Below are 6,597 nucleotides of genomic sequence, written 5' to 3'. Positions count from 1 at the left end.
AGCCATGGGATGAATAGTTTTGCTATTCCAGGTGTTCCATGATGTGTTGCCCTCCCTTTCCCTTCAGAGGCCTGAATTCATTGAAAGCAGTGAATCCAACCCACCATGAATTCAAACCTCTAAAACTGTGAGCCAAAACAAACATTTTCTCTGTATAAGTGGATTTTCTCAGGTATTTGTTACAGTAACAGAAAACTGACTAACACAATAACTTTGATGTTAGGATGTTTCTTCCTTTCAGCAACTCTGGAGTTGGATGTGCAGGATGTGCAGGATGGTTTGTTGGGAACTGCCTTGCATGTGAGTATTCAGTACTTTATTTTAGATACTTGTCACAAACATTTTTAATGAAAGTCTTCCCATGTTAAATGATCCTCATCAAAGTTTCACTTGTAACCTCTTCTCCCTCAAAGAGATTTTCTTGTCTAAATGGCAGAATCACATCCTGTCTTCCCCAATCTCCTGTCAAGCTGGGAATGTAGAATAAACAACCAACCTCAGTTGCCAAGGTTCTCACATGCAAGATTGAAATCTTTAAAAGCCCTTTTGGATGCTTCTGTGGTCAACTCTTGTCTCTGTTGGGAATTATTTGGTTTCCTTCCTGAATTTCCATCAAGGAGAAAATGAGGTCTGATTTGCCCACAGCAAGAACAAGAAGTAGCTTTCATAGCAACTGATTGGAATGGAAAACAAGCATCAGATCCACCTCCAAAAAGGCTTTCACATGAAAGGGGGATGAAGTTTCAGTTCTCCAATGCTTACCAAAAGGCTTCTTGAAAATCCAGAAATGGTTATGTAAATTAATAAAAGAAAAAATAAGAAATCTGGAGCCCAGTTTTATCATTAATACACTTAAGGGTTCACTAGAGCTGAATTGCAATGTTTTAGTTTAAGAGCTAAGTGTGAGGAGTAACTATCAGAACCACGAGAGTCTCTATGGACAGGATGTTCCATCATTTCCAGCCTGCCTGATTGGCCTCAATTCATTCTTCTGATACTCCCAGGATACCTCTCAAGTCAACCTACTTATCATCCTGTTTTCCTGGTTTTCAGTGCTCTGTTTCCTGCCTAGAAACTGAAGTCTAATAAAGACAACTACATAATGCAATGAAGCATAGAAGAGAACACCTTTCAAATGCATAAAGGCTATTTAGCATAAAACATAAGAAAAATTATGACAAACTATTAGAGCCATTTCCATTTGTATTAGAGTTCACTAAAGGAACAGATTTAATATAAAATTTATGTATGATTATACAAAGGATTTACTAGGTAGGCTTACAGGATTGGAAACAGAAGAGTCCCAGTGGCTGCCTGCCAGATCAGAGAAAGAACACAAAATGGGTGTCTGTGTGCTAGAGGGCTGGAGGATCCAGTTGAAGATTGGAGATCTGGAGCTCACTGCAGTCTAGTGTGAGTCTATGTCAGAAAGCCAAAGGATCTGCACTGGAAGGCTGAAGAGTTTGCACTGGAAGCCTACAGGAAATGGATACCACATCCAAAGGCAATGGCAAAGACCAGAGCTTCTACAAAGAAAAAGGGCAGACTTCCTTCTTTCCCTTTTTATTCCAACTAGGTTACAAGCCCATTGGTTGGTGCTACCTACACACAGGCTGAGTTTTCCCTCCTCAGTTTTCAGCTACATGTCAGTCATCTGCAGACACACCCAGAGGTTTACTAATCTGCTAGGCAATTTTATTCAAGTCAGGTTGATGCATCACAATTAACAATTAAACCATTAAAGTCAGTAATATGACAGGCAGCTCTTATTGAAGTAGAGATCTTTACTAATGCAATGGGAAGAAAAAAAACACAAGGCAAGAGGGAAAGAGCCTAGTTTCCTGCCCCCCCCCCCCTTTATTTTTATTTTTGGTACCAGGGATTGAACTCAGGACCTTGTGCTTGCAAGGCAGGCATGGTGCCACTGAGCTACATTCCTGGCCCTGAGCCTAGCTCTCTTGATTCCCTTCTGTTATCACTGCTATTGGCTCCCCTTCTGACTTGAATTTTTACTTATTAGTATGTGGCAAACAGCAAATGGAAAATGGCTTGTACTTTAAGGTGTCTATGTTTGAGAGAACTAGCATTTGTTGGCTGTACTGTTACCATATTGATCATTTCCTCTCAGTATCTGGAGCCAAGGTAAGAATCAGAACAGAAGGGAAAGAAAAATATTTTATTGACTAGAGCTTCCATGCTTTAAAGAAAGATGGGGTAGGGCCAGGGATGTAGCTCAGTGGTGTCATACCTGCCTGGAAGCGCAAGGTCCTGAGCTCCATGCCCTGGTACCACACACACACACACAAAGATGGGGTGGAGGGAGAGAAAAATAAGTAAGAAAGAATTAATTGAGCAAGGAGATCATGTAAAAGAGAAAAGAAGAATGAATATGTAAGAAATGAATAGATAGGTAAAATTCTGGGTGAGGATGAGAAAATGCTAAGAAATCATAGCCGGGAAATCACCAGGATGCCTTATCATGATTGAAGAAGTATGGCGGTGACTGAGCTAAGTAACCAAGAGGATTTGACTGGAAACAAGTAGCTTGAGGGACATGGAGAGCCACTAGGTCAGAGGTCAAGTTTGGAAAGGATTTAGTACTTTAAAATGTGCCTCCTCTGCTAAGTGCTTTATACCCACTGCCTTGTTTATTTTAACTCTTACAATGTCTCTGTAATGTGGATTCTCTTGTTTTCCCATTGTATAGATCAAGAAACAAGTTTGGCAAAATAAGCATTTTTGAACAAGATCAATCATCCAATAAGTGGAGATGGGATTCAACCCTGGGTCTGCTGACTCTGGAGCTTTAGTTGATAATCTTCAACTTCAATCCTCCAATTTTTTTTTCACTTTAGATGTTAAGTTATTTAGGGCCACATTTGCACATATTTAGAGATTATTTACTCTGAAAGATGACAAGACAACTCGCTCTCAGTGAGACCCTGGCCTAAATATAATTGGTGTACTTACAGAGCAAAAGGATGACATTAAATATGGAAGCTTTGTGGCATTGAAAGATGGTCTACACAGGGAATCCTTCGAAGCCTACAAATAAGGATACACCTAGGCCAGCGATTTAGCTCAGTGGTTTCACCGCCTGCTGGGCAAGTGCAAGGACCCGAGTTCGATCCCTGGTACCAAAAAAAAAAAAAAAAAAAGGATACACCTAGCTTTTCAGCAATACAAGCCTGATTGAAGTCTTCTGGTTCATTTGCTTGACATTCATATTTTATGCCTTGAAATTTTATTTTGATGGCATCCTTGGAGCTTGCATAGATAACTTTGCACTTTACTCTGCAGAGATGCTAGTTCGGGTAACCACACCCTCACACAAAAAATTAACTTTTCTTTTCTGGATTCCTTGGTTTCAAAGCTTGTGTCACACAAAGCATAGTGGCAATCTTTTTCAGGAAGCATTCCCACAAAATGCATGAAAGGATCAGTAGTAGTCATACCAATATTTCTAACCAAGGTCTCTTTGTGTTTTTCAATGATCATGCACTTTTTGTCTGCACTGAGACAAAGAAAAATTACAGCCTTCTTTCTTTGCTTGATTTCCTCTGGTGTGAAGCATTTAAACTTTCATGTCATAAAAATGCAACATACTTCATCAGGAACTTGCACTCCTGAGGCCATCTTTGCCACTGTGGTCTCAGGGATACAGGGGAGAGAGCCAGCTGACTCTGAGTCTGCCAAGCATCCCCCTCTGGCAGCAGTAGGACTCCTCAGAATTCTTGCCTGGCTCCACCTATATTACCTAGTTGTATTTAGGGTGGCATGGGAGGGGTTGCTATTTTGTATGGGTTGGTAAAAAGAATTTTATCAGACTAGAATGTTTATGCATGTTAATGGACCTAAAATCCAAATCAAATGAAGAACATTTGGAGGAATTGAGGTTGGTTAGCCTGAAGAAGAGAAATGGGAGATATTTTGGATATTCAAGGATCTGACGGAGAAGAAGCAATCATCTTCTGAGTCATTTCAGAAAAGAGATAAGTTTGTGCAAATGAGGGGGAAGAGGCAGAGGAACAGAATTCAGTCTTAGGACAGACTTTCAGGTAAGGCTTTTCAAAAACAAGATGAGCTGCACTGTGCTAGAGAAGCTCCTCATTACTGAAGGTAATCAAACTAAAGCTATATCCTCCATTTATTCTTATATGTGTGTGTGGCTATATTGGGGATTGAATCTCCAACTGAGCTATCCGTATCCATTTTTAATTTTTTTTTTTATGTTGAGACAGAAACTTGCTAAGCTGTCCAGGATGGGTTTGAACTTGTGATCTTTCTGCCCCAGAATCCCAGAATGCTGGGATTATATGTATGCAGCACCAGTCTGACTCACTCTCACAAATTTGAATAGAAGATGCTCAATGTTTCATCTCTGTTCTAGGTACTGAGGTACAAAGACCAATAAATATGGCTACATTCCTGGAGATTTCATTTTAGTAGGGGAAAACAGACTACAAACAAATATAGGACAACTTATTCCATAAAATCCTTTAAACTATAACATGTGTTATGAAGAAAATGAACAAGGACCTGAGATAAGAACTAAGGAAGGGACCTGCACAGGACCAGGTTAGTTGGTGTGCTCCTGGATCCTTTTTGTTTCAGTTGGCCAGCTCCCAGCTTTTGTATGCCAGTCCTCAGCTTCTGTGTACTTGTAGTTCTAAGTACCTAAAGCTTTGCTAAAAGGATAGCCCTTGGCCACTAGAGCACTTTGCCTGTCTGCACAGAAAGCGCCTCCCAAAGCCTTCTTAGTCAAGGACTCAGCTAGCCCAGTGGGCCCAGCCCCTTGTCTTTAGGAGGAACAAGATTCTTTATGCAATTTAAAATCCTCAGCTTCCTAGAGGAATCTGGCCCAGGCGGGGGCTATGTCTAAAATCTAGGCTTTCAGGCTTCCTTCTTGCTTAGTATCTTTTCCTTTCCTGTCCAACCTCTCCCCACTCCCTTACTCTTGACTCCTGGGGTACTTTTTTAAGTAAAATACTTGCTTATTAATCCTCATATCAGGATCTGCTTCTAAGAACTAGGCCTAAGACAGGTAGGGAGTCATGGTGTGATTTACAGTTTTTAAATGCACTCTGGTTTCTGGGGGGAAAATGGCCCATGAGTGTGTCAGAGGTTGGTAGTCTAGGAGAGGAATGAAGGAGGCTTTCTAGAACACTACTGGTGACAGCAGGAAAAGGAGAGACGTAGGTTGTTCTGAAGACAGTCACCAAGGTTTGCTTGGAATGAAAGAAAGAAAGGGAGGGATATAGGATGTCTCCTAGCTTAGAGGAGGACATTTAGAGACATTACAGATAGAAATCTCTTTATTGGATGAGAAGTAGAATTTCAAAGGCCATGTATCCATTTGAAAACTCATCTGCAATGGCCAGCTTTAGCAACTGAAAGATAGGCTCTAGAGACAGTTATACATGAGAACAAATACAAACACAGGGAACATACATCTAGACTGGCAGATAGCATGCAAAAATCATGACAATTGCCCAAATTCCTTTTGAGTTATCTAATGATGCGTTCCTATTTTATGCTCCTGCAGTTCCCCACCCACTTGAATCCAGGTCATGTTTGGTATGGTGAAATTCACGGAGCCTTTCTCTAGGTGAAAAGTGTTTACATAAGAATCATGCTGGGGCCGGGGATTTAGCTCAGTGATTCCGCCACCTGCCTCCCAAGCACAAGGTCCCAAGTTCTATCCCTGGCACCAAACAAAAACAAAAAACAAAAATCAAAAAACATGCTGATCTTGTGCTCTTGGGGTGACTGGTCACTTTTTTAAAGAACAGATGCTTTATTACCATCATTGCTAACATCATCATTGCTAACATTTACTGAGCACACACAATGTGTCAGGTACTTTACTTAGCATGTTGCATATATAGTCTCATTTAACCTGCACAACAGATCTGGAGTGGTACCCTTGTTTTCCCCTCTAGGAGCTGAAGCCATCAAGGCTTAGCCATCTACCCAAAGTCAAATAGCCAATGAGTGAATAAGTTGGGATTTGAATCAGAAGCCCCATGTCAGATTCCAACTCCCAGTTAGGATGATAAACTGACTGAAGAAAGTAAATACTCTCTGGGGAGTCTTAGAACTTCTACCTACACAAAATTCTTACCTTCAAGGCTGTCATGCCCCAGGACAGCAGTGCCAAGTTCTTACTTTCCCATCCTTTTGTCTCTTGGCCACAAGCCCACTGCCCTCTGTCCTCACCCAAGCCAGTGTCCAAGTTCTTTATGGCATCCATCTGAGTCTGTTCTTCAAAGCATGGCCACCTCTCAACACACTGAGGTAGTTTCTCTTTCTCAGTTCCTAGGAACAGTACCAGCTATTAAGAGATCTGTATCACAGAGACATAAGAATTTCCTTAAAGAAGACCCCATAGTAACTGTTTCCAGGGCACTTAGCATTCATTTAACCCATGTTCATGAAGTACTTTCTACATGCTAAACTCTATTTGGCAAGAGAAGGAAAAACAGATTTGACTGTAGGGAACTCATAGTTAATGTCAAACATGTCCTGGTGACACAGATCTGTATAGTCTGGTATTCTCAATCTCTGGAAACTCTAACACACTTTTCTAGTTTAAGA

At 40.9% G+C, this 6,597-nt stretch overlaps 1 pseudogene; it reads right to left on the bottom strand.

Moving 5' to 3' along the window:
* Positions 1-1,408: 1,408 nt before the first annotated feature.
* LOC101711962 (destrin pseudogene) lies at positions 1,409-3,636 on the bottom strand (annotated as a pseudogene).
* Positions 3,637-6,597: the final 2,961 nt, after the last annotated feature.

The sequence above is a fragment of the Heterocephalus glaber genome, unplaced genomic scaffold, assembly GCF_053883595.1.
Source record: "Heterocephalus glaber isolate CG9 unplaced genomic scaffold, H.glaber_assembly_v1.0 deba00001497, whole genome shotgun sequence".
In the NCBI taxonomy this organism is placed as follows: Eukaryota; Metazoa; Chordata; class Mammalia; order Rodentia; family Bathyergidae; genus Heterocephalus; species Heterocephalus glaber.
This window is presented reverse-complemented; position numbering and strand designations above follow the sequence as displayed.